The following is a 13,984-nucleotide window of genomic DNA, read 5'->3' as shown; positions in this document are numbered from 1 at the left end:
ATTTTTGGTGCTACTAATGAAAATTTGTGCAAAGAGTTTGCTAAAGACATGCAGGGTGAGTTTGAAATGAGTATGATGGGGGAATTAAATTACTTCCTTGGTCTACAAATTAAACAAACTAATGATGGAATCCATTTAAATCAAACGAAATATATCAAAGATCTACTCAAAAGGTTTGAAATGGAATCATCAAAGCCTGCAGCAACTCCAATGAGCACATCGATAAAAATCGACAAAGATGAGCAAGGTAAACCCGTAGATGAAAAGAAATATCGAGGTATGATTGGTTCTTTACTTTATCTTACTGCAAGTAGGCCCGACATAATGTTTAGTGTTTGTATGTGTGCACGTTTTCAATCCGCACCGAAAGAGTCACACATCATCACAGTCAAACGCATTTTCAGATATCTTGTCGGCACTCAAAATTTGGGATTATGGTATCCTAAGGGAACCACCTTTGAACTTTTTGGTTACTCAGATGCCGACTTTGCGGGATGTAGACTTGACCGAAAAAGCACTAGTGGCACTTGTCATTTTCTTGGACACTCACTCACCTCTTGGTTTTGCAAAAAACAAAACTCAGTGGCTTTGTCAACTGCTGAAGCAGAATACATTGCCGCCGCTGGGTGTTGTGCACAATTGCTTTGGATGAAACAACAACTTCAAGATTTTGGACTTCACTATGATCATATTCCTATAAAATGTGACAACACAAGTGCCATTAACCTTTCAAAAAATCCTATTCAGCACTCACGCACTAAACACATTGAAATAAGGCATCATTTTCTGAGAGATCATGTACTCAAAGGTGACATTGAACTCGAATTTGTGCCTACAAATTGTCAATTAGCTGACATATTTACCAAGCCTCTAAATGAAGAACAATTTTGTTATATTAGAACAGAACTTGGTATGATGAATACTCCAATATAATGTTTATATTTAAAAAATAATTTTTTAATAATTAAATAAAATAAATATTGTAATAATAATTATTATTATAAAAATTAATAACCATAATAATAATATACATATATTTATATATATAATTTTTCTCTCTCTCTCTTCCGTTCCGTCTCTATCTCTCACCCACTCTCTCCCTTACTCTCTCTTTTTCTCCTTCTCTTGCTGTCTCGCTCTCCCCTTCTTCCTCTACCCTTAGCCGACTCCATCTCCACCCTCACCATAGCCTACAACCAACTCCACCATCCACAAAATCATCGATCACTTTCATCACTATCACCATCCATCCAAATCCCTCACTAATCTTCCAAACTCCATCACTGCTCCACCCGAAATCTGCATCACCATCTTCACCGATTCATCAAGTTCCATCACCGATCCATCAAGATCCGTGACTGATCCATCAAGATCCATTGCCGATCTACAAAAATTCATCACCGATCTACCCAATCGTCTCAATTTCTTCCGTTCATCAAGGTTATCACCGATCAACATGTTAAAATTTTTGTTGCACTGTGTTGTATTTTTTTACTTGTTATATGTGCTCCAAATTTTCTTGGATTTAATATTGGTTGCTTCTACCTTGATTGAAGTATTTGTTTTTATTTTTATTTTCTCCTTTTTTGCTAGTGCACTTGGTGTAGTTGTTTATGGCCAGATCTTAAGGGCCTTTGGTGTCATAGATTGGTAATTTATTTCTTCAATTTTATGAAATTTCTAGTGCATTAACTCAGGGGGAGACTCATATTTTGAGATTAACAATCATTATAAATATATATATATATATATATATATATAAAAAAGGGCATGTGTATATTCTGTGCATAATTTTAGGGGGAGTATATATATACATTTTTTTTTTCTTATCTGCCATACTCCTTATCTGCACCAACAAACAATTTTTTTGTGCAAAGTCAAAATTTAAAAAAAAAAAATAATAATAATAATAAATAAATAAAGGAAGAAATGCTCACAATTTTATTTCAGAAAAAGAAAATATTACTCGATTACAGGTAAATTTTCAGAAGGTTTCATAGATTTTTTCTTTTTCACTTCTCTCAACAATTTTTCATGAGCCTCTGTTACATGCCTCTCTCTATTTTCGATTTCTGTGAGTCTTGGCATTATCACCGTTGCATAATACTGCACTGCATTCTCCAACTGTGCATTTTTTCTTTTTAGCTCTTTCTTCTCCTTACACATATTCACTACTTGTTGTTTTAACAAGCACACCTCATCTCTCCATTGCTGATTTTCTTGTACTCTTGCTTGTAATCGTCGCGCCATATTGGAAACTGCAGTCATGGCCTGTGTACTAAGAGCCATAGTGTGATTAATAGCATCGAAATCATTTCGATTGCCAATACCACTAGAACCCTCATTTACAGGCATAGCATGTGCCTGCGTCACTGGTACTCTCTCATTTGCCTGCATTACAGGCACCTCATGCAGGTCCGACTCATTGATAGCCAAGGTAAGGAATGACATGATTACAAAAGAAGCTAAAACAAATTTTTCTCTCAAAACACTTGATGATTTTGTATCTTTGCCTCTGATCTGTGTCACTTTTTATACACTCCATTGCTCCATTCCTCGATGCATATCTGCTATATCTGCTCAAATCTTTTGTTTGTCCATACTTCCTGCGCTCGAGATGCTACAAAATCCCCACAATGATTCCGACAAGACAGCCGGTCCCTTGTATCCACTGTGTTTGTTTCTTATCTTCATCTTTATTTTGATGATGTCAAAGGGGGAGAAAAAATATGATTTTGAAAATTATATGTCGCAGGGTTGTCAAATATTTTGTCAAATTTATTTTGTGTCAAATCCATACAAATATTGCCATCATCAAAAAGGGGGAGATTGTTAATCATATTATTTAATTTTGATGATGTCTAAAATATATTAGTTAATATACATATTATTTGACACAAATTATTATCTTTTTAAAATATATATATTTGTTAAATATTATTTAAATAAAATAATATTATCTTTTTAAAATATATAAGTTAAATATTATTTTAAATATTTTCAAAAACTTTACTATTCACTTTTTGAAAAATAGGGTTAATTACTATTCATCTTTTGACAAATCGATTAATTATATTATTTTGACAAAAATGATTATTTTAAATATTTTCAAAAACTTTACTATTCACTTTTTGAAAAATATGGTTAATTACTATTCATCTTTTGACAAATTGATTAATTATATTATTTTGACAAAAATGATTGATTGGTTGTATTATTTTGACAAATTTGATATTTATGGGTTGTCTTATTTTGACAAAATTAATATGGAGTGGTAAAATACATTTAGTTTAAAATCTTTACAACATATACAATATTTTAAAGATGACATATATTTTCAGATCCATCATAAATATTATTTATAGAGATTTTTCTGTATGCAAAATTTTGATCAGAACTTATATAACATTATATGCAGAATACATCACGTGCGCTATTAAATTTTTTACACTACATTAATTATATCATATTATAATTAAACAAGAAGAATAAGATGGAGTTATGTATATATGTATATATATATATATATATATATTATAAACTAGATGGAGAAAATTATTTGTTTGAAAGTTGTGAACTTTGTATTAAATTGTCTACAAAAATGGTGGCTCCATGTTTGAAATAACAAAAAGAAAAAAATCAGTCTTATTTTTTATCTTTTGTTGACTATTCAAAATTTAAGGAGTGTGCTTATGTAAGCAATGACATCAAGAGCCTGCTTATGTAAGCGATGACATCAGGAGCGTGCTTATGTAAGCGATGACGTCAGGAGCGTGCTTATGTAAGCCATGACGTCAGCAAGGAGCGTCCAACGGGTATATTTTTGTGTATAAATAGAGGTGTTGGATGTGGAGAAAAAATCAAGAACTTGAAGAGAAAATATTTCTGTGAGCTCCAAAAATCTGAGTATTCTGCTCTTTCACTTTCAGATCTAAGTCTAGCTTTTGTTCTTACACTTTCATATCTACTCTTTGTGAGAGAATTATTGTAAAAGTGGGTTCAATTACCACTTATTCTTATTCCTTATTTTTGTGAGAGATTTTGTAAGGGTAAGGCATTTATTGTTGAGTGAGGCTCAATAGATAAGAGTAAGTCCTGTGCCAAATCCACAAGCTTGGTGGTGTATTTATTCAATTGATAGTAAAGAAATTCTCAAGGAGGTTCCTTGGGGAGTGGACGTAGGCCTGGCGTGCCGAACCACTATAAATCGCAGTGTTTGATTTTCTCTCTCTATCTCTTCTACTTTTATATTGATAATTATTATTCTGTTTTTTTTTTATTTATTAAAATTCTGAATATTGTGTTATTTTTAATATTGTGAAATTTTTTAATAACCCAATTCACCCCCCCTCTTGGGTTGCCTATCTGGGATAACATGTGAAAATGAGAACTATTTTTGTCTGTACGGAGCTTTGGGATCTTGTTGAGAATGGGTTCGAGGAACCTGAACATGAAGTAGCTTTGACAAATCCCCAAAAGAACCAATTAAAAGAGCAAAGGAAGAAGGATTCAAAGGCTCTCTCTTTTATTCAACAAGGAGTTTCAAAAGCAATCTTTCCAAGAATTATTAATGCAACAAAAGCGAAGGAGGCATGGGATATTCTTCAGAAAGAGTATAGAGGCAACTTGAAGGTAAGAACCATCAAACTTCAGTCATTGAAAAGAGATTTTGAAAATTTAAAGATGAAGGATATGGAATTGTTGAAGGATTATTTTTCTAAGGTTATGGAACTTGTAAGCCAAATGAAAATTTATGGGGATAATATTACTAATCAAAGAGTTGTTGAGAAAATTTTGATAAGTTTGCGGAGAAATACAATCCCATTGTTGCTGTCATTGAAGAAACTAAAGATCTTGCTGATTTGAGTATTGAAGGATTGATGGGTTCAATTAAAGCATTTGAGCAAAGGTTGAGTAGGCAATCTGAAAAGTCAATTGAAAGTGCCTTTCAATCCAAGCTCAATGTTAGTACCTCTAATTTCCAAGGAAGAGGAAGAGGAGGAGGAAGAAATGCAACTGGAAGAGTAAGAAATGCAAGAGGAAGAGGAAGGTCTAATTTTCAAAGAAAGGAAAATGAAGAGTCCACTCAACAAAAGTGTGGAATTTGCAACCGAAGCAATCATGTTGATAAAGATTGTTGGTTTTGAGGAAAGCCAAAATGTTACAATTGCAACAAATTTGGGCATGTCAAGAAGGATTGTCTAGTCAAGAGCACTCAACAAGCTAATTTTTCTGAGGAGCAAGAAAGTGAAGGGCACATGTTCCATGCTTGTCACAAGGCATCGGATCAAACCAAGGATGTATGGTTTCTCGATAGCAGATGTAGCAATCACATGACAGGAGATGAAAGCATTTTTGTAAAAATGGATGCTTCCTCCAGTCCTCAAGTAAAAATGGGGAATGGTGCCTTAGTCCAAACAAAAGGAAAAGGTACTATTGCTATAGAAACCAAGATGGGTACAAGATTCATTTCCGATGTTCTCTTAGTTCCAGACTTAGAGCAAAATTTGCTAAGTGTTGGACAACTTATGGAGCATGGATATCTTGTTCACTTTGAAGACGATTTTTGCAAAATTTTTGACAAAGAGGGGAAAAGCCAAGTTGTAGCACAAATCAAGATGGAGAAGAATAGAAGTTTTCCTCTCATTTTTCGGTATAGCAAAAATGCGGCTTTCAAGATGGATGTGATTGATAATTCATGGCTTTGGCATAGAAGATTTGGGCACTTGAATTTTCAAAGCTTGAAGCATCTACAACAAAACAATATGGTTTTTGGGTTGCCAACCATTCATGAAGTGCAACATATTTGTGAAGGTTGTGCACTTGGAAAGCATCACCGGGAGTCATTTCCAAAGGAGAAAGCATGGAGAGCTAAAGCACCATTGGAGCTTGTCCATACCGATGTGTGCGGACCTATGGATACACCAACTCATGGAGGTAACAAATACTTTATTATCTTTGTTGATGATTTTACTAGAATGACTTGGGTGTATTTCATGAGACAAAAGAGTAAAGTTTTCTCTATCTTCAAGAAATTTCAAAATCTTATTGAAAGACAAAGTGGTTGTTTGATGAAAGTATTGAGAAGTGATAGAGGCAGAGAATACAACTCAAATGAGTTTATGAAATTTTGTGAAGATATTGGAATGGAAAGGCAATTGACTGTTGGGTACACTCCACAACAAAATGGTGTGGCGGAAAGAAAGAATAGAACCATAGAGGAGATGTCCAAGTCTATGCTAAATGAGAAGGGGCTACCCAAAACTTTTTGGGGTGAGGCCGTGTATACAGCAGTTTACTTGATGAATGGATGTCCTACAAAAGCTCTTAAGGACAAAACTCCATTTGAAGCTTGGAGTGGAAGGAAACCATCGGTGAATCACTTGAAGGTGTTTGGTTCCATTTGTTATGCTCATGTTCCAAAAGAAGTGAGGCACAAGCTTGATGAAAATAGTAAGAAATGCATCTTTGTGGGTTATAGCTCGAAATCCAAAGGCTATAGACTCTTCAGTTTGGATCAAAAGAAGGTGATTATTTGTAGAGATGTTCTCTTTGATGAGAAGGCGTCTTTTGATTGGAAGGAAAAGAAAGTCCAAGATCAAAGCGTTGCTTTCAATGAAGAATCGGAAAGTCTACAAGTTGAAGATGTTGCAACTCTTGAATCTCCACAAAGATTGTCACCAATTGCTAGTTCACAATCTTCTTCAAGTTCAAGTTCAAGTTCAAGTTCTTCATCTCCAAGTTCAACACCAAGAAATATTAGGAGTCTTAGTGATGTGCATGCAAGATGCAATTTATGCATTGTTGAACCTGAAAATTTTGAAGAGGCAATTAAAGATGAAGCATGGAAGAAAGCAATGGAAGATGAAATTCATGTGATTGAGAAGAACAAGACTTGGGAGTTAGTGGAGAAACCGAAAGAAAAAGAAATAATTGGTGTGAAGTGGATTTTCAAAACAAAGTTCAATCCGGATGGCTCTATTCAAAAGAACAAAGCAAGACTTGTGGCAAAAGGGTATTCACAACAACCTGGAATTGATTTCCAAGAAACTTTTGCTCCTGTGGCTCGACTTGATACAATTAGAGCTATCATTGCTTTGGCGGCTCAAAAGGGTTGGTTCTTGCACCAACTTGATGTAAAGTCAGCATTTTTGAATGGGAAATTAGAAGAAGAGGTGTATGTTGATCAACCTCAAGGCTTTGTTGTCAAAGGCAAAGAAGATAAAGTGTACAAGTTGAAGAAGGCTTTATATGGCCTAAAGCAAGCACCCCGGGCATGGTATAGTGAAATTGATGCTTACTTCAATGAAAAGGGTTTTCAAAGAAGCAAAAGTGAGCCAACTTTGTACATCAAGAGGCAAGGTACAACCGGTATTCTCATTGTTTCACTTTATGTTGATGATTTGGTTTTTACCAGTAGTGATGAAAACTTGATTGGAGATTTTAAAAGGGAGATGATGAAGAAATATGAAATGAGTGATTTGGGGCTATTGCATCATTTTTTAGGCATTGAAATCCACCAAAATAATGGTGGTGTTTTTATTTGCCAAAAGAAGTATGCTCAAACACTTCTTGGGAAATTCCAAATGAAGAATTGCAAATCAGTTGCTACTCCCTTGATTGTGAATGAAAAGTTGTCAAAGGAAGATGGAAGCAAAGAAGTTGAAGCATCTTGTTATAGAAGTTTGGTTGGAAGTTTGTTGTACTTAACTACTACAAGACCGGACATCATGTATGCTACAAGTTTATTGTCTCGGTTCATGCACAGTCCAAGCCAAATTCATTTTGGGGTTGCAAAAAGAGTGTTGAGATACATTCAAGGTACACTTGATTATGGAATTTTTTATGAGAAATTTCTTGATGCAAAGTTAATTGGATTTTGTGATAGTGATTGGGCCGAATGTGTTGATGATATGAGAAGCACTTCTGGGTATGCATTTTCTCTTGGATCGGGTGTAATTTCATGGTTATCCAAGAAATAACAAACTGTGGCACATGAATATAGCAACTGCTTTGCACATGAATAACCATGAAATTTTTAATTTTTAGACAACAAACTGTAATAAATATAAGAGAACTGTAAACAAAGAACTGTGGCACATGATTAAACATTGTCTAGATTATTAAATGTGGCACATGATTATAATCTAGACACTGTAAACAAACTATAATCTAGACAATGTTTAACCATGATTATATTCATGATTATAAATATAAGAGAAGATTATATTGATGATACAAAGAACTGTGGCACATGATTATATTCATGTGCCACAGTTTGTTGTTTCTTGGATAACCATGAAATTACACCCGATCCAAGAGAAAATGCATACCCAGAAGTGCTTCTCATATCATCAACACATTCGGCCCAATCACTATCACAAAATCCAATTAACTTTGCATCAAGAAATTTCTCATAAAAAATTCCATAATCAAGTGTACCTTGAATGTAACTCAACACTCTTTTTGCAACCCCAAAATGAATTTGGCTTGGACTGTGCATGAACCGAGACAATAAACTTGTAGCATACATGATGTCCGGTCTTGTAGCAGTTAAGTACAACAAACTTCCAACCAAACTTCTATAACAAGATGCTTCAGCTTCTCTGCTTCCATCTTCCTTTGACAACTTTTCATTCACAATCAAGGGAGTAGCAACTGCTTTGCAATTCTTCATTTTAAATTTCTCAAGAAGTGTTTGAGCATACTTCTTTTGGAAAATAAAAACACCACCATTATTTTGGTGGATTTCAATGCCTAAAAAATGATGCAATAGCCCCTAATCACTCATTTCATATTTCTTCATCATCTCCCTTTTAAAATCTCCAATCAAGTTTTCATCACTACCGGTAAAAATCAAATCATCAACATAAAGTGAAACAATGAGAATACTGGTTGTACCTTGCCTCTTGATGTACAAAGTTGGCTCACTTTTGCTTCTTTGAAAACCCTTTTCATTGAAGTAAGCATCAATTTCACTATACCATGCCCGGGGTGCTTGCTTTAGGCCATATAAAGCCTTCTTCAACTTGTACACTTTATCTTATTTGCCTTTGACAACAAAGCCTTGAGGTTGATCAACATACACTTCTTCTTCTAATTTCCCATTCAAAAATGCTGACTTTACATCAAGTTGGTGCAAGAACCAACCCTTTTGAGCCGCCAAAGCAATGATAGCTCTAATTGTATCAAGTCGAGCCACAAGAGCAAAAGTTTCTTGGAAATCAATTCCAGGTTGTTGTGAATACCCTTTTGCCACAAGTCTTGCTTTGTTCTTTTGAATAGAGCCATCCGGATTGAACTTTGTTTTGAAAATCCACTTCACACCAATTATTTCTTTTTCTTTCGGTTTCTCCACTAACTCCCAAGTCTTGTTCTTCTCAATCACATGAATTTCATCTTCCATTGCTTTCTTCCATGCTTCATCTTTAATTGCCTCTTCAAAATTTTCAGGTTCAACAATGCATAAATTGCATCTTGCATGCACATCACTAAGACTCCTAATATTTCTTGGTGTTGAACTTGGAGATGAAGAACTTGAACTTGAACTTGAACTTGAAGAAGATTGTGAACTAGCAATTGGTGACAATCTTTGTGGAGATTCAAGAGTTGCAACATCTTCAACTTGTAGACTTTCCGATTCTTCATTGAAAGCAACGCTTTGATCTTGGACTTTCTTTTCCTTCCAATCAAAAGACGCCTTCTCATCAAAGAGAACATCTCTACAAATAATCACCTTCTTTTGATCCAAACTGAAGAGTCTATAGCCTTTGGATTTCGTGCTATAACCCACAAAGATGCATTTCTTACTATTTTCATCAAGCTTGTGCCTCACTTCTTTTGGAACATGAGCATAACAAATGGAACCAAACACCTTCAAGTGATTCACCGATGGTTTCCTTCCACTCCAAGCTTCAAATGGAGTTTTGTCCTTAAGAGCTTTTGTAGGACATCTATTCATCAAGTAAACTGCTGTATACACGGCCTCACCCCAAAAAGTTTTGGGTAGCCCCTTCTCATGTAGCATAGACTTGGACATCTCCTCTATGGTTCTATTCTTTCTTTCCACCACACCATTTTGTTGTGGAGTGTACCCAACAGTCAATTGCCTTTCCATTCCAATATCTTCACAAAATTTCATAAACTCATTTGAGTTGTATTCTCCGCCTCTATCACTTCTCAATACTTTCATCAAACAACCACTTTGTCTTTCAATAAGATTTTGAAATTTCTTGAAGATAGAGAAAACTTCACTCTTTTGTCTCATGAAATACACCCAAGTCATTCTAGTAAAATCATCAACAAAGATAATAAAGTATTTGTTACCTCCATGAGTTGGTGTATCCATAGGTCCGCACACATCGGTATGGACAAGCTCCAATGGTGCTTTAGCTCTCCATGCTTTCTCCTTTGGAAATGACTCCCGGTGATGCTTTCCAAGTGCACAACCTTCACAAATATGTTGCACTTCATGAATGGTTGGCAACCCAAAAACCATATTGTTTTGTTGTAGATGCTTCAAGCTTTGAAAATTCAAGTGCCCAAATCTTCTATGCGAAAGCCATGAATTATCAATCACATCCATCTTCAAAGCCGCATTTTTGCTATACCGAAAAATGAGAGGAAAACTTCTATTCTTCTCCATCTTGATTTGTGTTACAACTTGGCTTTTCCCCTCTTTGTCAAAAATTTTGCAAAAATCGTCTTCAAAGTGAACAAGATATCCACGCTCCATAAGTTGTCCAACACTTAGCAAATTTTGCTCTAAGTCTAGAACTAAGAGAACATCGGAAATGAATCTTGTACCCATCTTGGTTTCTATAGCAATAGTACCTTTTCCTTTTGTTTGGACTAAGGCACCATTCCCCATTTTTACTTGAGGACTGGAGGAAGCATCCATTTTTACAAAAATGCTTTCATCTCCTGTCATGTGATTGCTACATCCGCTATCGAGAAATCATACATCCTTGGTTTGATCCGATGACTTGTGACAAGCATAGAACATGTGCCCTTCACTTTCTTGCTCCTCAGAAAAATTAGCTTGTTGAGTGCTCTTGACTAGACAATCCTTCTTGACATGCCCAAATTTGTTGCAATCGTAACATTTTGGCTTTCCTCGAAACCAACAATCTTTATCAACATGATTGCTTCGGTTGCAAATTCCACACTTTTGTTGAGTGGACTCTTCATTTTCCTTTCTTTGAAAATTAGACCTTCCTCTTCCTCTTGCATTTCTTACTCTTCCAGTTGCATTTCTTCCTCCTCCTCTTCCTTGGAAATTAGAGGTACTAACATTGAGCTTTCTTGACATGCCCAAATTTGTTGCAATTGTAACATTTTGGCTTTCCTCGAAACCAACAATCTTTATCAACATGATTGCTTCGGTTGCAAATTCCACACTTTTGTTGAGTGGACTCTTCATTTTCCTTTCTTTGAAAATTAGACCTTCCTCTTCCTCTTGCATTTCTTACTCTTCCAGTTGCATTTCTTCCTCCTCCTCTTCCTTGGAAATTAGAGGTACTAACATTGAGCTTGGATTGAAAGGCACTTTCAATTGACTTTTCAGATTGCCTACTCAACCTTTGCTCAAATGCTTTAATTGAACCCATCAATCCTTCAATACTCAAATCAGCAAGATCTTTAGTTTCTTCAATGACAGCAACAATGGGATTGTATTTCTCCGGCAAACTTATCAAAATTTTCTCAACAACTCTTTGATTAGTAATATTATCCCCATAAATTTTCATTTGGCTTACAAGTTCCATAACCCTAGAAAAATAATCCTTCAACAATTCCATATCCTTCATCTTTAAATTTTCAAAATCTCTTTTCAATGACTGAAGTTTGATGGTTCTTACCTTCAAGTTGCCTCTATACTCTTTCTGAAGAATATCCCATGCCTCCTTCACTTTTGTTGCATTAATAATTCTTGGAAAGATTGCTTTTGAAACTCCTTGTTGAATAAAAGAAAGAGCCTTTGAATCCTTCTTCCTTTGCTCTTTTAATTGGTTCTTTTGGGAATTTGTCAAAGCTTCTTCATCTTCAAGTTCCTCGAACCCATTCTCAACAAGATCCCAAAGCTCCGTAAAGACAAAAATAGTTCTCATTTTCACATACCAAAAATCAAAATTTTCACCATTAAAGATAGGAGTGGATACATTTTGGTTGATGGGATTCGCCATGGACGTCGGTTTGTTCTTCGGGGCTTGTTTTCCCATATCCGATCTCTACGCCCAGCTTGCTTTTGACCCAACCAAAGCTCTGATAACACGATTCTTCATATGGCCGCAAGACTAGGCCATCACCATCTAGCGGAACATATCCAAAGTAGCTGCCCAGACCTTTTCAAGAGCCAAAACTACAACAATGATCATCCTCTACATCTTGCTACAGCTGGGGGTCATCTATCTATAGTCCAGTCTTTGATCACTAATGCTTTACGGCTTGCGATTTCTTCTGGGTGAGAAACTGAAGCAGAGCAGGACATTTTATATGTCATAAAGGGGCAAAATAAACAGAGGAATACACCATTGCATATGGCCGTAAAGGATCGTCAATACGAGGTGGCTTTGTTTTTGTTTAAGCGGCCTGGAAGTCAAATAACTTCATGTGTTCTGAATCTGGAAAAAAAGTCAGCCTTGTATATGGCCACCGAAGCAGGGCATGAGGAGCTCTTTGAGCTTATGATGCAATTCGTTGCTTCGAATGTTGTTGACGCTCAAAATATGCTCAATGATGGCCAACCACTCCTGCACGTTGCTATTACAACAAGGAACAAGGGTAATTCAATCTTTTACCACTATTTATTTCTCTATCAGCAATGCTAGATATCATGAAAAATCTTTCATGAAAATAATCATGAAAGCATTGTGACCCTTGGATTACACTTAGAATAAAACACCACACACTAATCAAGGTAATCCAAAGATCATAACTCTTTCATGATTATTTTCATGAAAAGATTTTCATGATCCCTAACTTTTCTCTTTCTTTATATACAACATGCTGTTTTGTATAACTCAATTTCATTGATTCTAATCAGGGCCGGCCCTGGACTAAGGCTGGTGAGGCCTGTGCCTAGGGCCCCAAAAATTAGGTCCAAAAAAAGGCCCTAAATTTATTACTCTTGCACTATATTAAAAACTTAAAATGACCCAATTCTATTTAATTAATTTAGGCCATTTTAAAGGGGCTTCAAAAAATCTATTTGGCCCAATTGATAAAAGGCCCAATTAAAAAATATTTATAAGTATTAGTTGTTAGTCCAATTAAAAAAACAAAAAAATATGTATATGTATTAGTTGTTAGCCTAATTTTGTATGGCCTATTTTTTTTTTCTCTTTATGGCCCAATTATGTGTTTTCTAGTATTTTTTGAAAAATACTTCACACAATTTTTATTTATTTATTTTGTAGATACATCTAATTTAGAAACGCTTAAAAACTATAATATTTGTATTTTTTTTTTTAAAAAAAAGTTACCAAATACAAAAAGATATAAAAAAAATATGAATTGCAAACTAAACAATTATTTTTAAAAACTCTAAACCAAACATAGTGATTTTTTTTTTTTTTTTAAATATCTAAAAAAGCCCCAAAAAATTATTTCGCCTTATGCCTCGAAAACTCAGGGCCGGCCCTGATTCTAATTAATTTGAATGAGCCTTTCTCCGGTCGACACATAAGGTACTGTTGGGCTTCGTGACTCATCACTGAATTTATTTCGATGATTTGAAGCATTTGCTTTTCTTTCAATCCACATAAAGTCCACAGAGGGCACTGTTAGATTTTGTATGTCTCCGTATGAAACTTATTTCTATAATTTAAATTATTCATTTTATTAAATTTTGTCAGATTTTATATGAACACCAAAAAATCACATTGATACTATAATTATATTTACTATATACTTTTATTAGATATAACTTGAAAAAAAGAACAATAGTATAATTTTAAAAATCAACCATTCAATTTTTTGACCAGAA

Source organism: Camellia sinensis, chromosome 7, assembly GCF_055761805.1.
Source record: "Camellia sinensis isolate YWXY chromosome 7, ASM5576180v1, whole genome shotgun sequence".
In the NCBI taxonomy this organism is placed as follows: Eukaryota; Viridiplantae; Streptophyta; class Magnoliopsida; order Ericales; family Theaceae; genus Camellia; species Camellia sinensis.
Note: the sequence above shows the minus strand (reverse complement) of the source record.